The sequence below is a fragment of the Anser brachyrhynchus genome (assembly GCF_964034855.1).
Source record: "Anser brachyrhynchus genome assembly, chromosome: 1".
In the NCBI taxonomy this organism is placed as follows: Eukaryota; Metazoa; Chordata; class Aves; order Anseriformes; family Anatidae; genus Anser; species Anser brachyrhynchus.
Window position 1 is genome coordinate 180,691,391 of NC_137694.1, and position 24,359 is coordinate 180,715,749.

Below are 24,359 nucleotides of genomic sequence, written 5' to 3' on the forward strand. Positions count from 1 at the left end.
GAGAGAAAGCAGGTGAGCCTCTTCAGGCCAAATTTACAAAGCATTTCTTCATACACCATTTCGTGCATTTTACTTTTTACTGAGCCTTATGAGTTCAAACAGAAAACACCATACAATGCAAAACAAAGAAGAGATGTTCCTTTTTTTCTGCTGAACAGCATCCTGATAGCTTCTCCTGCAGCAGAACTGCTCTAAACTTTCTGATACTGTATCTTCCATTTTAGTCCACAGCGAATCAGCTACTCAGCAGATGAATCGGGTACTAAAGACAATCACATGCCCATCAATCACTTGTGAACACTGAGGGTCTTAATTTTCTAAAGGAAACCCCAACAGACTGTAGAAAACAGCTTTCTTCAGTTTGCTATTATTTTTTAAATTCTGATAGAAGTATTTAACTTGCATTCACTCTTACTTCTGTGCAAGACATGCATATTTGAAGCAGTAATTTCAAGTAACTGATATGCTATTACATGTATATAAATTGTTACAAATTTGCAGATGTGGGTTTTCTAATCTAACCACTGTCAATGTCTTAACTACAAAAGACTGAGTGAGAATCTGTAAAATATTTTGTAATAAAAGTTGAAATCCTTCAAAAATGTAAAAATGTTAGTCCCCTGGGTGAAAAAAATAAATCTTACTCAGTACCATAAGGTTTCATTGTGCTAATTTATGACTATGCAAACATGATGCACATACGTAAAAGATGCTCAAAGGGAGAATCTTCTGTTATCCCTGAACACAATTTCAGGGACAGGGAAAGGAAGCTGTATGTGGGATGCAACTGTATGGTCAAGTTTTTCGTATTTTATGTGAGACTAATCTAAACAATGACACGTGATGCAAAAGTCACAATTATTTTTACAGGTTTCCAGGAGTTGTATACTGATGCACATATAAGGGAACATGAGAGAAACACGTAGAATTAATTTCTTTCACCATGAAAGTAGAGCAAAATCTTGTATTTTATTCAATAATGGAAGGATGTTATGAATTTTTATATTTTTTTTCTGTAAGGTTGCAGAAAAAAAGGTACATAGCAGACAGTACACAAAAGTTTTATGAATACTCTTATTTACACTGTGCTTAAAAAGAAACAATGTCTGTGGCTGCTTTATAGTTTCTTTGTTTGCAGACTAAATTTATCTGGTTTACAGGTTCTTTCTGAAAAATAGCTGAAGCATAAAACTCATCCCAGAAATGTGTTCAGTAGTTGCCCTTTTGCTAACAAATATCTGGACAGGCTACAACAGTTGAAGAGGACTGCAGTTCTTTGAAAGAGCAGTGGAAAAGCTGGGAGGCAAGAATTAAAATATGAGAAAATTAATCTCCATAACACAGCTGATAGTAAAAGATAGTTATTTGTGCAGTGGCTGCAGTTCTTAATGACCTGCTTTGTGAACTCCTGGGTCGCTGTGCTGAAGCTCTCTGTATGAAGCCTGGGATGAGCACTGACCACTGCAGTGGTGTCCTTACTGCTCTCATGTTTCTAAACAGCTGGTGCTCGGTGCTGGACCAATGAACCCATCCACACAAAGTCTTAATGTCATCCAGCTCCAGTGTAGTGCAGGATTGGACTACGAGGCCACAGAAGCTGTATGTGCCCAGCGTGGGTCAAAGAACTTCATCTGCTTTGCAAACAAGCCAGTCTTCTGCATGTCTGTGTGTATATATATACCCACACAGATACAGATACATGAGAGCTTCTAACTTCCCAGCAGTAAATCCTTGCTAAAAACACTATTTAAATGGTGTGTGCACTGCAATTGTGCCCCACTTCACTCCTCTCTTTGATGCAATAACACAGTAATAGGTAAATGGAGCAAATCTACTTCAACACTTTGTTACTGAGAAGCATGTTTCTCGGAGAAGCTACGTAAGCGGCCTGGATCCTTATCAAACTTTCTCCTTGATGCTGGGATCTTACCAGCCCACTCATAGCATACTTGGAATCACTAAGAAAGCCTCCTTGTATATGTTTCCAGTCGAATATTTACATGTGTATTAATGAAGGTTTGGGACATTGCAAAACATCCAGGTGGCTGGAAAGCCTAAGAACAGAAATCAAAAACACATCATGACAGACATATTTTCATGAAAGACTTGACATAAGGAGAAAAAGAGCAACACAGGTTTGGAAAAGGATAAATATAAAATGTCATAACTCATCTTTGCATTTAGGTGAGCCATCAAATCTCATGTTTTCATTCTCCCCTATGAAGCCATAAGGGACAGATGACAACGTCAGGGTTGCTGCCTTGTAAAAATGATATTGAGGTTTTTGCCCTTGATGAGGCTCTGGTGTATAATGTTTGTGTAAGAGGGCAGGCATATACATTCCCATAACCATGAAAGCTGCATCAAGATAAGTGAGGTGCATTTCAGTAACTCTCTAGCCTACCATCGAACAGTCTAAAAGGCCTAAAGTTGCCTAAAATGTCTTTAGGGATTTCAGGAGTAAAGCCAAGACAATCGAATTGGCTAGGCCACTCTCAATCATCTTTGAAAGGTCATGGAGAATAGAGGATGTGCTTGAGGACTGGAAGAAAGCCAATGTCACTCCATTCTTCAGAAAGGGTAAGAAAGAGGACCCAGGAAACTACAGGCCAGTCAGCCTCACCCCCATCCCTGGAAAGGTGATGGAACAGCTCATCCTGGAGGTCATCTCCAAGGACGTAGAGAATAAGAAGGTGATCAGGAATAGTCAGCATGGATTCATGGAAATAAATTATGCTTAACCAATCTGATAGCCTTCTCTGATGGGATGACTGGCTGGATGGATGAGGGAAGAGCAGTGGATGTTGCCTACCTTGATTTCAGCAAGGCTTTCAACACTGAAGCACAGCAAGTTCCAGCTGAATATGAGGAAAACCTTCTTTACTGTGAGGGTGAGAGAGCACTGGGACAGGTTGCCCAGAGAGGCTGTGGAGTCTCCTTCTCTGGAAATATTCAAAACCCACCTGGATGTGATCCTGTGCAACATGCTCTAGGTGACCTTGCTTGTCAGGGGGTTTGGACTAGGTGACCTCCAGAGGTCCCTTCCAACCTCAACCATTCTCTGATCTGTTCTTTGCAATGGATGGCACTCAGGTCTGGGGGCTGTGCTGCTGCATTCCAGGATGCCCACGGGGATGTTCTTGCTACAAAGTGACCCTTGGCAACAATGGGCATGAGCTCTTCTCTCAGTCCTTTGGCAATTTTTCAGTGGGTTCTGACAGGGAGTCTCAATTAATAAAATCGTGTTTCACCAGTAGGGATGATTAAATATCTCTATTTACAAATTCTACTGCAATTGTTTTCCCCTCCCAACGGTCTCCAGTTTTTGGTCTCAAAAGTCTTTTTACCTTTTCTATTGATCTATTGATCTCTCTTCTTCCTGAAGAATGCCCTCATTCTCCCCCATTAATGCATTCTGGTTTTAAAAACTTTTGTGTCTCTTGTAGGGGTGGTAGCATGTACCATGTTTTCGCTAGGTCATCATCCCAGGACAATCCAAGAATTTTTATAGTTGTGTCTTGAAAAAGGATTCCTCTCCTTGCCTGGACCTAGAAAGCTTCTTCAAGTGTCTGGGATGGATGTGATCGACTCTAGCCTTAACAGGTGAGGGAGAAGCAGCACAAATGGGTGCTGTACATTCTTTTATTTTGTTTCCTTATCTCATAGCAAGAAAACATAATTTAAACAGTATTAATGTCATTATCTTCTCTGGGTTTCAACTGAACATTTATTCCACAACTTGGGAAATGCCAATAAACCTTCCTTACTTTCCCATTTCTCAGGGATAGAAGGGTTCATATTCAGCACACCAAGTTCTGCATCGTCGTCATTTATCTCCCAGCTAAGTCCAAGGCAAAGGGACTAATAAGATTTCTGGAATTATGCTTAATTTAGTGGACGATACCCGTTAGTTGTTCTCAGACACATTCGCTGTATACATATACTTGACTCTAGATCCATGCATATTCAAAATTGAGCTCAACAGCTCTGCAACAGGGTGAGGTTTGCTTGGTCTCCATGTCTCAGTAATGGAGTCAGAAACCATAACATATTTCCAAATTCTTTGATTCTCCACTTCTTGGCCAGTAAACCTTGAAATCCTACCATAGCTCATGGCACCATGGCCACAAGCCACGACAGAACTGATGTTCTCTGCAGACCAAGATCATTGCTTTCCCTTGTTCTTACAGCTAATCAAATCCCACACATTCCAGGTGAAATATTTCCAGTTCATCACACTGGCATTTTCCACATTGGCTGAAAAACTTCTGCCTGTTTCTGGTATTAGATAGTAATAGTGTGATACTGATATTCCTGCTCATGTTCTTTTCGGTTGTTCCTTCAACCTGTCTTGGTTGTGCAATGGCCAATGCGTTGGCATACACTGCTGAGAATGATTTTGTCTTTGTAAACAGAACATGCAGAACTACTCTATTGACAGGTGAAAAGGAATAGAGAGCTTGCATTTAGCTATGTTGACTCTGCTGTGCTAACACAAATAAAATACAAGGGGAAAAAAAAAAAAACCTTTACTTTTATCGCTAGCATTTGAAGATAGCGTACTGAATACACTCTGGGATTAGATCTCCCGAGTCAAATAGTGCTGTATTTACCAACACATTTCAGAGAAGAATGGCATTTTAAGTGATGCTTAGCAACACGCATCCTCCATTCTATTCTGTCTATTAGTTTTAACACTTTTCATGTTTACCTTTCGTTTTGAGTGCAAAATACACAGGAGAAAAAAAAAATCATTCATAGTTGGAATGCCAGCATGTTCAGATGGCACTAGGCACAGAGAGCCCTTCTGTAATTCTGATGTTGCATTCAAAGTCTGTCTGGATCTCCCCACAACTAACAAAAAAACGAAGCTTCCCCACCCCACGGTTATCAGCCATCTTTACATGGATGTGCATTTCCCTACAGTTAGCTTATGCTTTATTGAGAAATAGATGGCTGTAGGACAGCAGGATTGGCAACCAGCTTTCAAAGACCGGGATGAACTACAGTTTATGAGATGTTGTACATCCACATATCCCACAGAAATAGAGAGTTGAGCTGATCAAAACCTGTTAGGACTGAGTTTGTACTCACTGGACTTAAGTAACCCAAAAAGGAATATGAGGATTAATCTTGCAAAAAGATAACCATACTCAGCTAATGCACTTGTCCTTAAAAATGGAGGGAGTTCTGCACCTCAAAATGTATTATTAGCATAAAATAAAATAGAGCCATTAGTAGATAACATAAACTTTGAGCCACTGCTTATTATTCTGGAGCTCTGTTATGGGGTGTGGATGGCCAAAACTCTGATCACACCCTATTTTCACCTAGAAATCTTCTGATTTAAATGTAGGCGCTGAATATTTATGTTAGCATCAGAGATTAGATGCATAATGAAAAGGAATCAGGGAGATAGAACAAACGAAAGCCTTCTTCTGTGTTCAGAGTCTGGCAGAAACCACCATGGCTCTAAATAGTAAAATCAAAAATTTTCCTACACTTCACTTTCAAATATTTTCATGTTTATTCCTTACCGTGTAACTGGACTTGTGCTATTACAAACCATTACTGGGACTGGTATGTGATTCTTCTGTATGTTTTAATGCAATTTCTACCAGTAACTTACAAACCGAAAAATCAACTACTTTCATCAGGATTAAACCATGAAATCAGAGTTCACACATAATACTTAACCTAAATAAAGAATTCATGGGAAACAGAATCTTGCTATCATAATATTTATTGGAAAGGTATACAGGAAGAAAAAATCCATACATGCTTCTCAGGAAAGCATAATTTCCCAGTGGATACCACTCTATTTGACTTGAATCTAAATTAACACTGTGGATTCTAATAGCACTTGGCAAGCTGCAGACACATCATTTTTTAACTTAGGCTTACGTTTGAATTACCTGGAACTCAAATTTCCAATGTGACCTTTTCAGGGTTTTGTTTAGGAACAAAAAGAGTTCTCACTAGAGAGAGCAAATACCTTTTAGAGAACAAGATATATTGTTGAGGGCGGAGGCTAAAACAGTACGGTGCTGCTGCTAGTCTAGAATTAGACAAAACAATGACTATGCATGTAAGCTTTGTTACCTTCAGCTGACAAAAGGGAATATCATTTTTTTACATTTAAAACAATTTCTGATCTTTTGTACTGTGCTTTCAAGTACGTATTTATTCACCCCTATGCCTGAAAGTTCTAAAATGCAGGAAGGTGTTTTTTGTTGGTATTATTTTTTTTCTGCCTACAATAATGGGCAAGCTGAAGATGTATATGCCAAACAGAATGCTTTTATTTCTGTGTTCAATTCTGCAAGGAATTCTGCACCAAAGGATTTAATCAATGAGAGCTGGGGTAGTTCTCACTTCTCAAAACAGATGCTGAAGCCTTTAATGACCATCTAAAATTCCAGCATATTAAGATCTCCGTTCACCAGAATTTTTTTTTTCCCCCTTGGTTTGCTGAAAATCTGACTTGCAAAGTGTAATATCCTGTTCTGCTGTGTAACCACATCTATACTAGAGCTATAGACTGCTCTTGTTCCTCATTTCCTTTATCCTCTGGTAAGCTGCACAGACTGACTCTAAAATTGCCTTTTCATTGCCAAATTCAGAAGTATACAACAGGAAATTTCAACTGCATATTTGCATAGAAAAATGTGGAAAGCATGGGAGAGCCAAATACAGCATTGAGTCTTTTTTGTAGTGTGGCTAAAGCCACAAGTGGAAAAGAGAAACACTAAAACTGATATGGTTATCTAATTGCTAAATATTTACTTAATGCAATCATCTTTTACTGAGGAAGAAATAGAAGAAGATGAATAAGAAAAGTTTAAATATTTACAACAAAGTGTAGTATTATTTACTATAGATGTGGTTTAGCACTAATTTTGGGGAAGGCTACTAAATCAGATAAAGATCAGTTTATATTATTTGAACTGGTCTTGCCCTAATGTTCCACAAAAGCACATTTCAAAATATACCACAAAATTAAACAGCTCTTCCTCTGAGTTAGCTCTTTTATTTTTGTTCTTCTTCTGCCTGTTTTATTTGTGGGTAAAATTCTTGAGTGAGTGGTCCACAGTCCAACTTGTGTCATTCTGACCCACATGTCGGTTTAATAAATTCTTTCTCCTGTTTTATCAGAAGAGGCATGCCAAAAGGGCAGAAAGAATCACAATATTCAGATCATTCCCCCCACTGCCTGTGAACCTGAAAACTGCTCTACACTGAGATGGATCTACCAGGAACTGCAATGGGACCAGTGCACTTTTATCTCTGGAAACCTGAAGGAGTCTGGTTAGAAACCCATAGAATCACAGAATCATTTAGGAACATGGTTTAGTGATGGGACTTGGAAGGTCAGGTTGGTGGGAAGGTCTTTTCAACACAAATGATTCTGTGATTCTAAATGATGACCCATCTTGCCATGTACAAGCATCTCTTAAGTACTTCCAGGAATGGGTACTCCACCACTTCCCTGGGCAGCCCATTCATGCAGGCAATTTAAAATAAATAAATAAATAAATAAATAATTAAAAAGTCCTCAGAAAGCAGCTCAGTGAGCCTTAGGGTTTTGAAAGTAGTTTTCCAATCTATGGAAGCTTTTGCCTTGGAAGGAAGAATTTGGGTAGGTGTGTGCTATTCATTATACAAGGTACATGGTTTGGAAAATGAACAAGAGCTACCAGCATGTGCTCAGAGTTGCTGCAGGAACTGGTGAACACAGCAATTAGTAGTGGATGCCTACAAAACATCACTTTTGTCCCGTTTAATGGATCTAATTTATATGAAGTGTATTCAAAACATCACTTAAGGTTATTACCACATCTCTGAAATCATTTCATTCAACCGAATAACTGAAACGTTTTATGTACCTTTTATTAATGCATAAACATGATTAACTTGCACTTTACCCATCTGAAATATTAAAACGTTAAAAGGAGCATAAAAACAGAAAATTACTGGACATTTCCTGGTTGTTGCTGAGTGAGATAGGCAGGTGGAATGAACCATGACCAATCTGTGCCCCTTCCCTTCAATACTAATGCCTCTAATGAAATCTGATGTCAAGCAGAAACTCTCATCAAAAAGGCCTGATCATTTGCCATCAGTCCCTTAGAACAACATAACAATCTGAAAATTGAATAGGAAAGAAGTGTTTTGTTAAAGATTGTCCCAGCAAAGTGACTGCCTTTATTATTTATATCCCACTTATATGTCTAATGTTGCATCTGCTTTTGGTTGACTACAGTCAGGTTAAATTTAGATCTAACATGAGGTACATACTGTGCTATACAGTCAACTGCAGCTGAGATTCCGTGCAGAGTAGTTTGAAATATATTATTTCTACAAAGATGTAGTGTGAAGGCAATGTTACAATGTTCTTCAGCTGAATTTTCTCTTTCCCTTCCCAAAAATATTTTCCAACACTGTGGTAACATGAATTATACTAATCCTCCCTGGGCCAGAACAGAGTGCTTGAAGAATGAACAGTATGAACTCCGGAATTCTGATCCAGATCATTAAAAAAATAAAAATAAAAATAAATAAATAAATAAATAAAATCTGGCTTTCCTGAAAAGCTTAACTGGGTAAGGAAAGAGAAAGGATGCAGCAGAAGAGAGGGGAAAGTATGGGTAAAGAAAAAAAATCTTTTAAACAATTTAATAAAAAAGAGTAAATTAAATTTGATATTAGTATTGATAGGGCCATGATATGGCTAAGAGCAAGTCTTCACTATGTCCCGTCCACAGTGTCTCGTATTATATTGTTTCATTTTCCGTAGGCTTTTAACTGGCCCCTTGTCTAATTGCATGTAAATGCTACTTAATTTACCATTGCTTCAATTCTTACACATTTTTCAGTACGCTGTATACTCATAACTATAAGCAAATTGCTCCTCAGCAGATCATACAGTTTTGCTATTTCTTCATGCAAATTCTTTTTTAATAATTACAGAAGTACGTTTAAATGATGTATGCTGATCTATGGTACTAGAACTGTTCAGATAGGATACACTCCAATCCTTTTGTATTGCTAAAAAGACAAACTTCAGTTTGATGACAGAAAACATCAACTGGTGCACCAAGGGAATCTAGGAGCTGAAGTAAAAGCTTCCTTGGAAGAAAAGGAAAGTCACTGAAGTCTAAAAACATACAAACTCATTTAGAGACTTTTGTATCTCCAAATTCACATCTGAGGTTTTACTGATTTGTTGGTTCTTAGCCTTTCTCTTCTCTAAAGAATTGGGTAGTATCCAGCCAAGAGTCTTTGTCTTTCTAGGTTCGTTGCTGCAGAAAACCGGCAGCAGTTGCTTTCAGGTTGAGTAACACTCCTCTGGACCTGTCTTCTTAAAAAAAAAAAATAGGAAAAACATTGATATTTAATCGTGGGAGAGTGTCTACTGAATAGTGCTTGTGTTCTGAACACTGCTTGCTCAGAAGGCACTGTGGGCTTCTGGAGGCTAATGGTCAGCAGAAACAGCCAGTCTGCAAATGGATTTGGAAGCCCAGTTCTCTCCAGACTGCTCCTGTACGTCTGTGCCAGGAACCACTAAAGCAGTGCACAAATCCTGCCCCACACTAGCAGGTGATAGGGATGGTGTGCTTGAAGTCTCAACAACTCCATTAATATCTACAGAATAAGCATAGTGGGGGACTGTTTGTACAGCCAGAGAGATTTGGGGAGATTATGTCTCGTGCCCACTGACAGCATGGCTGTGTTCCTGTTGCAGCGCACATCCCCTGAATTCTGTCCAAGCATTGCCGCATTGTCTTTACAGCACAGACTTTGGTTTAAAAGTCATCTTCTGGCACTCAATTTGCAGAATAGCTGGCTGTTTGGCACCCTCTGCACCAGATGTTATCTTGCAAACAAAATGCACAAATGCTTATTCCATTCTCACAATAAAATAATAATCAGAATTAGCTCCTAATTCTGTGATTCAAAGCTAATAGCATTTAGGATTTATAAATATGTAACAGACGCATGTTAATTCTGTAACTGTGCTAAAAAATGGCACGTAACTCAAGGAATGAAGCAAAATGTGTCATAAATAAGCCTAACAATACGGATTTAACTTATTAGCAGTTTTGGCAGAATGACTGCAAAGAAGATTGTGGTTGTGAAGCACGTAGGTCATTTGACAAAGGAGAGACTGTTACTCAATACAGTAACAATACTAGTTTCATTTTAAGTATTCAAAAAATATCTGTCTGAAATATCCTCCATATTAGAATGTTTATCTCTAATCTCAAGGTAGATTTCAAGTCATTAGTTAAAAGAATTTAAAAGACCAGACATCAAGGTGCACTGTATCATAGACCCTGCTATATTCATTAGGATAGATACAGGAAAGAAGAAAATTTTAGAACCGTCTAGGAGGTTAGAGATGAAAATGGGAATGAACAGCATCATTGGTAACTGGATAAATGGGTAGAATGAACTGTTCCTGCACACTAAGAGTGAGGACTATGAGTGCTTTTCCTTCACAGTAATCAGAAGTTTTATGAAAGAGCGAGGAGTTCTCAGACCCCGGTTAGATAGAAGGACGACTAGGGCACTTCATTTTCCTTTTTTTATTTTTTTATTTTATTTTTATTCCTTCACTGTGGCTATTTCTATTCTAAGTGTGATAGATGTGAAAAACTAGGTTTCAAAAGAAGAGGTTAAATTAATAATAAAACATTACATACCATCAATATGTATTTATCCTACTCTGTGTATCTAAAGTTGAATAAAGAGCCTGAAGATTTTTGGTTGAGCAGACTGAAGTAATGAAAACAATTTCCTAAAATAAAATATAAGCATTGTCAAGAGTTCTTAAATAGAAGTCCAGCAAGATTAGTATCCATCTCAAAAAGACTAGAAAATTGGTTTCTTCAGATCCCCAATCAAATGTTTCAATAAGAGAAATTTTGCGTATTGAAACATAAAAACAGACAGCTGAGAAATGTGATAATCCTGCAAGGTGAAAAGATTTTATATCTTAATCACTGCTGTCACCAAAAGATTAACAAGATAATTTATATTAACTACATCAACTTGTTCATCACTCCTCAACGCTGCACTCATTCAGGACCAATCCCCGCTTTTCTTTTCCACTAAATCAAAAGTCAAAAATCAGTTATTGACTATAGCAGTTTTCAAGGATATACCATTCTCTCAAACTTATGTGCCTCCTTACTTCTGGCAACTTCTCTTTCATTGAAAAAGAATAATACAAAGCAGATACTGAAACTTCCCTCTTCTGTGAACTTCTTTGTGTGTATTAAAATTTATAGAAGAACAACAGGAAGCAGCCATTTTTTTTAATTGTTGTTTTTCTTTGTTTAAAGAAAGACTCGAAGTACCAATCACAGAAGAGGGGTGGTAAGAAATGGTGCAAACAAGAAGAGGTACAAGGAAAATATATCCCTACTCAGTGACATTGATCTAATATCTTGATGACAAAACTGCAAAATATGTGCTGTTAAAAAGAAGTAGCTTTTTTAACATCCTTGTTCCTACTGTTAGTTACTAACCTGTTTAGGGGAAGGAGGTAGGAGGGAAGAATTTCCTTGTGTACCTTGTATTCTCAGCTACTTCAAAGGCTCATGGGGTCCACTGATGTTTAGCACAAACCATAATAACTATCATGTTGGTCTAATGTGAGCCAGAAGATGAATGCTATCACACAATAGGACATAGGGAACCAAAAGCACACTTTTCGGTCAGATAGTCTCTTCTGTGCTGTGGATCACATCCAAGCTGTTGAAGGTATCTCTCCGAAATTAACCACTAAAAGTCATCTGCCATATGCTCTGATAATGGAATTAGAATTTATTGGTCTAATTGCCAGAGAACTGGAAATGTATGAAAATAAAGTAATTCCCAGATGATGGGCCAACGGACAAATAGAGTGTAAGAGGAACATTCAGAAAAGATAATGCCATAACAGCCATTAATAACCAATACATATTTTATTCATCTACACTCACTTTGGGAGGGTTTAGGGAAGTTCTCATGGTGGAAATTTTCAACTGCCACACACAAAGGATCTGCTTATAAATGATATGCCATTAAAAGGTATTATAAAACAAATAGGCTGAGAGATCAGTAAATGGAAGGTGGTATTCAACCATGAGTTCAAAAGGCAATGAAAGTAATGTAGCACAACTATTAATTGCAGCATGTAAGTCTTAGCTAAAGACAGCGCTGTTACCAGAGGACTGATCTGTGTAAAACATAAGGCCATTTTTTTAAACGATTTGACAAAGAATCTTGGGAACAATGTACCACAGATCCCAATGTCCAAAGGTGACAAATAATAATGACTATTATAAAGAATTGACTTAGTGGGAACATGAACAGAGTCAACACAGTTTCTGTAAAGACCAAGTCATACCTTACAGTCACACTGGCAGTCCTTGAAAGACCTAATATGCATACAGATAAGGCAAATTTGGCTAATATAATCAGGATTTTCAGCAAAATCTCTCATTCAATAAAATTTAAACACCCATAGGATAAGAGGTAAGTCCTCAAATGTATACAAGTTTGATTTAAGGAAAGGAAAGAGAAGGTATATATCAATTTTCAGGGAAGACGTGTCGCTAATAGTATTTGGAGGGGAGTGGTATGGGGACCCTATATGTTGAACATATTAGTGAAGCTGAAAGGCAGTAGTTACCAGTATGGTAATAAACCTGATGATGACACTAATTTGCTCTGGATAGTAAAAATGAAAGCAACTGGAGAAGTACTGCAACAGGACTTGACTCTATGTCAAAACCAGGAAGAAACAAAGACCAGCATGAACAGATCTGTACGCTGAAGCAGTTGTTACTAAAGATCACACATGACCTGCATTTCAGGACTGGTTTTATTATTATTATTATTAAACTTCAACTAGCTTTAGTCTGCTTCCATGGATTGAATGCCAGTCTGTGTACAGGGCACTGAAATTGCATTTCTGGAGCTTATCTTTTGGTTCAATTTTGTCTGAAAGGAGTCCGGTCTGTGGGCTCTTAGAACCTCTTCAGTGTGAACAAATGCACAGTAAGTGGAGATGACCAGGAGATTTGCTTCAAAAGCACTCTCTTGCTCCTACACTCCTGATATACGAGCACTCATGAGGCTCAAGGGCCAAGCAATAGAATAGCAGGTGAAAATGAAAATAGATAAATTTAGGTTGCTGGACATGTGGAAAAAGCCAACAATCATGACTTTACACAAAAGGTGGTGAAGTCTAGGTAGACTTCATTCTATCAGACTTCAAATTATCAGTTACAAATGAAATCTGAGTCACAATAGTCACTCCTATGAACAGCTCAGTTCAGTGCTCATGAAAGTAAATTAAATTACCAGGAAAAGAAAAGAAAACAAATAGAAATATCATTCTCTCACTGTAAAAAAAAAAAAAATCCATATCTCCTGCTTTCTCCACCCTAAAAGGATTTTACCATGCAGATTTGACCATCCACAAGGTAAAATTGAATAAAACAAGAGGAGGGTGGCAAGTAACCACATGGAGCAGCTTCAAGGCAAAATATGACCATGCACAGTCGGCTTTTCAGCCTGGGAAGTAACTGAGGATGGGATGTGAGAGACATTTGCATAACTGTTAGGGGAATGTAGAAGCTGGAAGAGAACGACTAGTTCAGTGTATCTCTCAGATGGAGAACTGGGGCACACCACATGAAACCAGCATGTGGTAGATTCAGAGCTAGCAAAAAGATGAGCTTCTTCATACAACACGTAGTTAAATTGTAAGTCCTTGCCACAGGAAGCTGTACCTACTAAAAGTTTACATATGCTGAAAAGCTGACTGCACCACTTCATAGGAATGATAACCTGTCAAGGGTTATCATCTCTGGCTCAGCTAGCCTTTGAGCAAGGAATTGCTGCAATACAAAGTATTTTTTGGAAAGTAACCACACCTTCCTGCTCTTTCCTAGTCATTAATTTCAGAGCTGAACACAGACTATTGGGTTAGACTGCCTTTTGTTCTGACTCAGTATGGCTGATCTTATATTAGTCGATGGGACTAGCCTGCTAAATAAAAATTTGAAGTTGGCTCTGGAACAGAAAAAAAAAAAAAGAGTTTGACTCAACAGAAATTTTATTTCTTTTTATTTACTCCAGAACGTGATATTGGACACTTAAAGTTATAACCCAAGCTTGTGCTAGGAAAAGAGTTCACACGTCACAGTCCTACATGAAGATGATGGAGAACTGTAAATGTCACAGAAGTCTAAAGCTGTCTTTCAGCATTCAGAATTGCATTTTTTCAATGTATTTATTCCTTTCAAATGAATTTCCTAGCAAATGATCATGCTTTTAGAATGCTAAGATCAATTTGATTAAAATTTCTTATACATGATGGAAAAAGAAATATGTCAGTAAAGCATGTCAGTTATTAATGACACACTCTACATTATGGTAAACTGAACTCTCTCAGTAGAATTGCATACTTTGCCTTTTGGACAATATTTATTATACCTTAGAGAGCACCAACAAATACTTTCACAAAAGCAATAATTTAATAGTATTTACTCTTTTTTTTTTTTCCTTTACAAAGCCTTTTGGGAAGAGTTGGGAAGGCTTCCCTTTTTGGAGTCTTCCCCTACTCACTTCTCCTTTCAAAGGTGATTTTTGGGTACAATTTGCAAAAGTCTCACTTTTCCCTCATTCCTTGAAAGCCACACAGTAATTACCCTAATTTAAAATTACCCAGTTTTATAATGTGCTCATTTAGAGCTTCAAATAAAATATTGATATTTGGTGCCAGGGATGAGTTATTGTAAAAAACATTTGGTCCCTGTATTTTGCAAACTGCGATTTTTTCGGATTTGTAATGGAGTCAAAAAGACAGCATATGTTGGCTGGGTGTCACTAATGATAATAACTATTGCTCCCAGCTGTTTTTTTTCTTTAAATACAGGACACAGCTGAAATAAGATCTGCATCTGCCACTATTTGGCTTCCCTACATTTGATCATATATGTCCTGATTAACTGTGAGCACAATTACTTCATTCAACAAGTCCCATACAAAAAGAAGTAAAACATAATTAAAAAATGATCATAGTGTCTGGATGAAAGTGGTCATTTCTAGTACAGCAGGGTCTCTTGGCTTTTTTTGCACTTTCTTTAACCATTACTACTGACTAAAATTCTATTTTCATAGAGTTGTTATGAACAAGCAGTTAATAAGGCAGCTGTCTATGGCTTCATCAGCTCCATGCAAACTAAGCCATTATTTGGAAGTGATGACATAACTGACAAGGAAAAGGTGATTAATCCATCATATAAACTAGAAGTCTTTAGACTGTGAGCATAAATGCGCATTATTCATTTGATCCAATTATTCCATAGATTACTACAACAGATAATTTTTATATATATATATATATATATATATTTCCCCTGAATCTGGAAATTAAAGCTTCACATAAAAAATAAATTAATATAAGAAGAAAAGAAAGGAAAAACAAATCACAAGGGTGTTGGATTATGAGAAGTTCCGTACATGAACATAAAGTAGCATTATGGCTGCCACACAACACTAGGCCTCAGCAGCATTGCCTGCTTTGTAGAATATTCATACCATCAAACAGGTGAAATTAGCAATTAGTTGAGCTTACATCTTGCTTAGTCATAAGTACAGACAAGACCAAGTCCAGCTCTTTGCTACACTCAGCCTTGCCAGCTCCTGAGGACAGACAGGTTTTATATCTACCTTGGGGATACCAGGGGTGCCCAGCGCCAGGCCAGGGGCAGTGGGCACCAAGGGGCAGGCAGGAGGCTCCCTCTGAGCACCAGGCAGCACTTGTGTGCTGGGCGGGCGGCTGAGCACTGGCCCAGGCTGCCCAGAGAGGCTGTGGGGTCTCCTCCTGGGAGAGCGGCACAAGGCGCCTGGACGGGGTCCTGGGCACCCTGCGCTGGGGGGCCTGCTGGAGCGGGGCTTGGGGCTGGGGGCCTCCAGAGCTCCCTGACAGCCTCAGCCATGTTGTGGTTCTGTGATACCACAACCTCTCACTCAGTTGATACCCTGTCCACACTTGAGTTTTGAGAGTACTACTGGGATACATATGCTGTTGCAGCAGCCATTTTGGGACCCAAAGATGCCTTGTCCCCAGTGATGTCCTTTCCTTACTCTCTGAGACACTCCTTGGCACAGACACTGCAGGAGAATGCACCTTCACTTTTCATTGTTGCCTGCATAAGAAAATTACCATTATTTTACCTTCAGCATTCCTCATGCCATCGACTAGGTGAAAGAAAGACAATCTGGGTCCGAAGAAATCCTGGCAATGACACCATGTCAGTGATCTAATTGCTTTCCACCCAAAAGGAAGAGCTGAGGCATGGTCATATGTCTATACTCAGCCTACAAGTAAGAGTATATCACTGCTCTCTGGCCAAGGAGCAGCCCGCTGTTCTTAACCACAAAGGCAGTCATCACGGCATGAATGTTTTAGATAGTGGTAAATTAAATGCGGGTTGGTTTAGATATGGCAGATGCAGTCACATGCAGTCAGGTTGTAACTGAGAGTTTGGGAGCCTGGGCTGTCCAAGCCTTGGAAATGTGTGGTGCTGTACCTGTAACACATACATAGACACAGGTATAATGACAGCTGCATGTTAAGTGCTTGGACACCTGCTGCAGCCCTCACATTACAGCACACATACAACCCTCACATATATAACACTTATACAGAAGTGCTACTCCTCATTGACATGACCTGATGTACTCTTCAGAGAGACAGACTTCCACCCTAAACTTTGTAAAAACCTGACATATTCCATCAAACTGGAAATCCTGTATCATCCATGCTCCTTTACCAGGATTACACTTTTCTATGAGACAACAAAAAGAGGCCCCCGAATAAAGTAAACTGGAAGTCTTAATTCACCACCTTGGAACGGCAAATCCTGTACTTATTTTGAGGCTGGAAACAATATCTCAGGCACAGTCAAAAGTGAAGCATGAAAAATGAAAGAACTCTTTGAACACAGACGTTGCCCCAGCTTTTACTAACCATCCAGTTGCAGCGAATTTACTGTTAATACACATGAGTTCTTAAATATACTTGCTATTTAAATTTCACAAAAAACGGATTTGGAGTTTTGTTCACATCAAAAGAGTTATAACAAAGAAACAGGAGACTGAATTTATGATTAGGAAAAGCAGACACATTCATTTTCTTTTCCAAGCAAAGCACCATAAGAAAACCACACTCCGGCTGCTGAAGTTATTCAGTGATGGAGAGTTTAGATTAGCATGCAAACAAGAAAATGTTTGACTACATAAAAGATAACCTGAGTACCAGGACTATATTTTATGCAGAAACTAGTTATAAAACTGCTGCATAAATGATCCCCATAGGGATAATTTAAGGAAAATAATCTGAGATATTTACGTACCTGACAAACATTTGAGACTATGGGAGATTTTGCTGTTTATATGCCCATCATCTAAGCCCATAGAGCACGGCTGGCATATCCAAGGTCACGATGACCATGGCAGCTAGCCTTGGCACTGGGAGCAGCCCGTCTATGTGAGAAAGGCTAATCAGCCCAGGTGGAATATCACACTACAACAGACAGCCTCATAGCACCAGGAGTCATGTGTTCACACTGCTCAGGTGTTACTGCAGTCTGCCATATAGACAAATCCTAGGGTGCGAAAGCTAGCAGGACAGCTGAGCTCCAGACTGTGTTTATTAACATTTCATCTGAGCAACAGTCTACAAGCCCACTGCAAAATGTTCACAGCCCAAAGGCTGCATCTCCCTCACCTCTTCATTTAGAGCCTTCCCAAAATAGTGCTTCAACCTCATCAGCCTCCCTCCTTGCCTCCTATTGCACATCTCCCCTCTGAAATACCATGTCCTACCTTGCTCCTGTGTCCTTAGCCTGCAGCTCCTGCAGGCACTGTGGAATACACAGCAGAGCTTTAAGCTGCTACTTCAAGTCAGAAGCACCGCACATATCAGAGCATCATATGTTGATCCTGTGCCTGTGTATTTTATTTTCTTACTTTGTAGTGCCAGCAAGATGCTTCTCTTGCATTTTAGACAACAGCACTAACACTGGATAACCAGCAAGAGAGTCACATTGCAAAAGCTTATGAGCCACATGCATTTTGCAAGCTGGAGTTTGGCCATTGTCATCATAAAATGAAAATGGACCAGGTGCAGAAAAGGGCTGCAAAAATCAGTTTGGTGAGAGCTTTTCTTTTTTTTTTTTTTTTTTTCTTTTTCTTTAGGGGAGATTAGAGGGGCTTAGATTGTTTAGTCTAGCAAAATGAAGAGGAACAGCTGAGCAGGAAGGTAAGGCAGGATATGTTTGCTCTCTATTAATTATTAATTAATACTCTATTAATTATTAATAAAGAACTATTCAAGATAAAAGGTAATGGTGTCACAAAACAAATGGATAAAGGTTGTTCATGAATATATTTAGGCTAGGAACGCAAATAAAGTTCTTAACCATTAATTGGGTTTGGAAACAGCTTTCCAATGGGAAAAGTGGAAGAAAAAGGCCTCAAAGATTTCTATGATGAAGCCTGTATGAAGAGACTATATGTTCCTGAACTCCATACACCAAGAGGTGATTCAATTCTTATTTCCCAAATCTGATCTCCTTGTTAAAGTGAGATGCTAAGACCTAGTTTTTAACATCTTTTCCCAAATCTGGAGCAAAAGTGAAGTCAGAGTGTTTCCTTTTCTAAATGCAGGGAGGAAAATAGAGAATTTTGTTAACTGTTTGTTATTTATGTTTAATATGATAAAGTCCACTTTAAGTATGACCTTGAGTAAGACCTCTAAGTGGTCATCTCACCTGTTTTAAGATGGCTATGGTATTTCATGGCTACCACCCTGACCTGAGTTTGAACCAGTAGGCCCTAAAACTTATTTTTAATATCTGCAACAGCACAGTTCTCCTAAAATGCACTTCAAATACATGGATCCATCACCAGAAGCATAAAAAGAGATAGGTGATTGCAACGGCAGTGGATGATGCTCCAAATGCAGTTTTCACGAAGAAATTGTTTAAAACTGAACTGTAGTACTGCACTGACAAGTTTGTCTGTTGAATAATATTGTGGTCAATGCTTTGTCATAAATACACAACTGATATCTAGAATACAGAAGTGACATTTAATTTTTACACAAAAACTATGCTCATCACAAAATGTTCTTTCCTGATACAAGTCATCCAACATGAAAACAAGGATTTATTTTGAATGTTGGGTCAAATGGACTGGCATATATCATGACATTAAAATACAGTTTTGCTGTGCTCTGTTGGAATAGTCTTCTTGTGTATTTAATTTCTTCATGAGAAAGGGAAGTCAAAGATATTTGGACTAGAAGGGGAAAATACACCAGAAAGAACAAAAAGAAAAGTTTTCACTAATAATTTTACAGCAGAATGCTAAGAAAATAAACGTGTGTATAGACACACAGGAAAAGGACTGTGATAGTTTGAGAACGTAGGGATTCTTTCAGGACTGAAACTTGGACTTAATCCCATTTAAAAAAAAAAAGAAAAAAATAAAAGAAAATATTTCTGTCTAATAGCAGTTTCATAAACCTCTTAGAAGTTTTAGTACAGTTCCCAGTGAGAAAAGAATCCACAGAAAGAGCCAATATGTGGCATTTATGTGACAGCATTATCAAAAGGCTCATATACTCATTCAGTCTTGCAACTGCAGCTTCTCCAACCTCAGCAAACGTTTCTTTCAAAACAAGGTTGAGGTGCACCATTTCACAGAAAGGAATAATTTGCCCCCACCCCTCTTCAGTTGCATTTGCTTTCTGGTTCAGCAGGTGGCTACAAATTATACATCAAATTTAAATGTGACACAGAAGCTCCATGAACAAACCTGAGCTTCCTAGCCTACCCACACAGATCCCTTGCTTTTCAGTTGTTATGAGTTAAATTCTGTTCAATCATCCCGCTTCCAAGTTAGTAGTGTAGCCAAAAGAATTTCCACATTTTTTCCCAGCCAAAATAGGTTCTTCCATATTTTCTTTGGTCTACAGGCATATAAAAGTAGCCACCAGCTGTGATAAGAAAGATACTAGCCTCCTCTGGGAAACCAGATCTGTGAGTCTCTCTGCCTCTTGACACTGTGCCTGGTGTCCAGAAATTTCAATAGCTGTAACTGGAAGTTTAATGGAATAACACGGACGAGCATGATTTGTTTTTCCAACAAAAAAAGAATCATTAAAAAAATAAATGATAGAAAATGCACAAACTATTCCAGTTTCACAGTTTTCAGGAGAGATTTTTTTTTTGTTTACATTCGTTCTGTGTATAGGTCCAATACGAGCATTACCCACTATAAATAAGGAAAAACTAACACTTGCTTCTAAAGCAGCATTGCCGCACTGGGATTTCTGACTGAAAAAGATGATGGGTGTACAAAATGAATGCAGCAAGTTCCTAAACTCTGCTTACAAACCTGCTCCCTGCAGAAGCCACAGATATATATTGAGATGGACAGATTCAGCAGGCAGGATAGAAACCCAGCAGTCTGTAGAGCCTTCATATATTATATGAATTTTATTTACATAGACAGTCCAGTGAAGCACGTTATACTACATGTCTTAACCATTTCAATACTTGCCTCTGCTGAAATTTGCTTCCTTGCTACACAGAACTGGGTTAGGAAGGATTTTTCATCTAGTAAAGGAAATTGATGTAATTACAACAGCCCTACTCCAATAGCAGGGGATGCACAACTGATTGCTGGGGCCATCGATTGATTTTGTTTGTTTGTTTTAATTATAGTCCTTCGGATGCCTGATTGTGATTTAACGTCAAGGTACTCAGAAATTAATGGGATGATCATGTGCTACCCTCGCTTATATAGTTGTCAGCACTGGGAATGAATTGAGAAACAGAAGAGAAAAGAGAAGACTGGGCAGTTGTAGTGAGATAAACAGAGCAGGTCCTGATCCAGCTTGTCAGATCAGGATCTAAGCACAAATGAAAAGAACTATTTAGCCACCCGACAGATATTTCAGAGAAAGTATATAAAAAATACTGCTCTCCCTTATTTATAAACCATAAGTTAAACTAAAATACTGTATCCTGAAGAGTTTCCAGTCAGGATCAAATGTAATTGCATACTGGCTAGTGTTTGTTTTTAAACGACTGAAATATCAAAGTAATTTCAGGAACTCTGCTGGAAAATGGGATTTGTAATGAAAAATATCTGCTGACCCATACAAAAATGAAAGTACGGTTTGTGTTCCCATTTTTTTTATGGTGCTTGACAAATTGACACACAATTGTTAATTATGGGCACTGAACACCCCATGATTATGCATAAAATACTCCAGCTGATTGGAGCATAAGTCCGATAGCATTTGCAGGAAATTAAGTAGCATTCTTACAGATACTGAAGGCTACACATTTTGAATCATGATATAATTAAATTTCTGATGCAGATATTCAAAATGTTCCTAATTTTTATTTAGCATTTAACCATATCACAACCTAAGAGGGTTCTCTGGAGAAATGTTTTGAATGCAGACTTTCACAGCCATTGTTTGACACAAATCTGCAGATTACTGAAAGTCTTTCAAAAGAGTGTAATTTCTGATATTTATTTATGGAGGATTTTTTTTGATTTTCCATCTAAAATGAAGAAAACAGAAAAGTCAGTTTCACTTTGGAAGTATCAAAAAATGTGAGAACACCAATTTGGGTTGAACCCAATTATACATCAAAAAATACAATTTTTATTACAACATTAAAAGAAAGGTGTCTGTTGTAATGAAAATCCAAAATGGAAAGAAACAGTGTGAATTTGCCAGAGATTTATTTCCCCCACATGAGATCTCCTTTGTGTCAAATAATAGGAACACATACTATATTTTTACACTTTAATCTTAAGCCAAGCATTGGACTAGATGATCTGGGAGGTCTTTTCCAACCTTAATGATTCTATGATTCTGTATTACGAATCTATATAACTTTCTCAGCTCTGAAAGGTCCCAGTTGCTCCTTCAGCTTTAGCATGCAAATCTGAACATGCAATTTGAAGGGTGAACCAGACTTTACAAGGCACACAAAATAATGCCCTGGGAAGTCAATGCCTTGGAAAGTTATTTGACATTCCCAACTTCTCTACCTCTTTACTCAAGATACTAGAACAACAGCATACGCTCATTCCAAAAGTCTGCTGGTCAAATTTGGTAGCGATCACCAAACCCTTTAGGTATAAGAAGTACGAATGAGGATCACTGTCCCTCCAGAAATGTGCAGACCAGCTAGTTTGCCTAGTATTCCTCAGCCCTGAGAAATAAATGACTCATCTGACAAAGCGTTTCCAAGAGAACAAATACAGATAAGCTGCTCAACACAGTCAAGAGCCTTATATTCAGTGCAGTAGATGTTTCTAGTTCAGGCTGAAGATATAATTCAACAGTATTAAGATAAACTCTCTCACAGACACAAACATTTTAATATTCAACTGCAGATGATGCTCCTTGTGGATCCTGAACTCCCTCTGCCTTGAGACAACTGCAAGTGATGCTTACCAGGTTCCCACTGCATTGCAGCAAGCATTGCCTACAACAGTGATCAACTATAGACCCAACAGCCTGATCCTGCCAAAGCAAGGAGATTGTCAGTGTGTACTGAGAGATGCCAGGAAGCGACGAGCTTGTTAGAATTACTGGAAATGCTCCAAACTAAGCCATATAGGTACAAATGTACCTCTGCTGTAGACTTATATCCTTCCACGGAGGTTTCATCGCAGTCTCAATATCGACAGTGTTTCACTACTCTGCATCACATCCTCAGGTGTTTGGCACCCCCAAACATGACTGGGTTTTCAAAAGAGTTCAGTTCCTTCGTTGTTGCATTTTTCAAATGAAAGTAGCATCTTTCAACACCATGGCACTCCCCACAGCTTCCTCATCAATATTTATAGAGAGGATTTCTGGATAGCTTAACCTTCTCTGCCGCATCCTTTTGAAACCCCTGGGTGCGCACTCAGAGCTCAGGGTGGAATCCAAACCTTTCTGAAAAATGGCTCCTGCTGTGACCTCCAGGCATATTTGAAAACAGTCAGGTAATCAGATATCTCCCCGCTGAAGCTAGTGAAAGCACGGCTGTCTATTTCAGTGGAGGTAAGATACAGAAAGTAATGAGTGTTTGGGATGAAAAGAAATAAATTCTGTTTTCCAAAGAGTTTGGTTTTAGCAGATGATTGTGGTATTTTAACCCTTAGCTGCAACCACTTTTGACATATAGTGTAAAGCATTAGATATGTTATAGAGAAGACTTAAGGGGATCTTACCTAGGTCTACAAAATCCCTGCAAGGAGGGGGCAAAGAGGCCGCAGCCAGGCTCTTTTCAGGGGTGCCCAGCGCCAGGCCAGGGGCAGTGGGCACCAAGGGGCAGGCAGGAGGCTCCCTCTGAGCACCAGGCAGCGCTTGTGTGCTGGGCGGGCGGCTGAGCACTGGCCCAGGCTGCCCAGAGAGGCTGTGGGGTCTCCTCCTGGGAGATTATCATAGGGTACCTGGGCATGGTCCTGGGCATCCTGCACTGGGGGACCCTGCTGGAGCAGAATACCTTTCATGTCTGATGGTGGTTTGGCAGGGAAAGGGGATGAGGAGGAAGAAAAGAGAGTATGTATGAAAAGTGGTTAAATGTGACAAAGACACAATCAGACACATGATTGAAGACCAACACAAAAGTTTGGTCAATAATTCAGAAAAATTACATTGTGTTAATTTTTTTTCTCTATTTGAGAACCTTGAATTACTAAAATAAGTAGGCTAATAAAAACACTTGCTCAGACTGCAGCAAAATTCAGTGTCAACTTGTGAGCACAGGACCAGCTCAGGAATAACACAGACACAGGATATGAACCAGCCCGCACGTCCACTCTGTCCTGCATCAATAGGAATTAAATTCTGTTAACATTTAATCCATTGAATTTACTTTGTTGAAGTGAGATACTTTTTTAAATCTTCAAATATTTTTAAATGTGTGTACACAGCTGAAGGAATTCTCAGCATGAAATACAAATATTTATAAACAAAAGTCATGCTGTCTCCATGTCTCAGCTCATTTTTCACTGCAATTTTTACAAACTGTGAGAAACATTTTATGTATTTGTAGCAAACTCAGAGACTTTTTTTTTTCCTGCAACCTTTTCAACATAACTTCATTCTCTCTCATCCTACAGGTCTGGATTAAAACAAAATCTATCATTCCTCCACCTGCTCCAAGAATAAAGAAAAAAAATGTCAAAAATCCATTAGTCCTTAGCCCATTTCCAGGGATACATTTCTGTGATTCCTATTTAATATGAGTGGTCTCATGATTTGGAGT

General features: G+C 38.6%; 1 protein-coding gene and 1 long non-coding RNA gene across 10 annotated transcripts in view; one reads left to right on the forward strand and one right to left on the reverse strand.

The window, feature by feature from the left end:
- The window catches only part of ENOX1 (ecto-NOX disulfide-thiol exchanger 1), a 358,808-nt gene that overhangs the window by 190,534 nt on the left and 143,915 nt on the right, over window positions 1-24,359 (reverse strand). The gene's annotated exons all lie outside the window — the stretch shown is intronic.
- The window catches only part of LOC308195453, a 33,940-nt gene continuing 9,581 nt past the window's right edge, over window positions 1-24,359 (forward strand). The window contains exon 1 of the long non-coding RNA XR_013951525.1: window positions 1-24,359. This exon is cut by the window's right edge and continues 5,932 nt beyond it. This is a non-coding gene — a long non-coding RNA (uncharacterized lncRNA).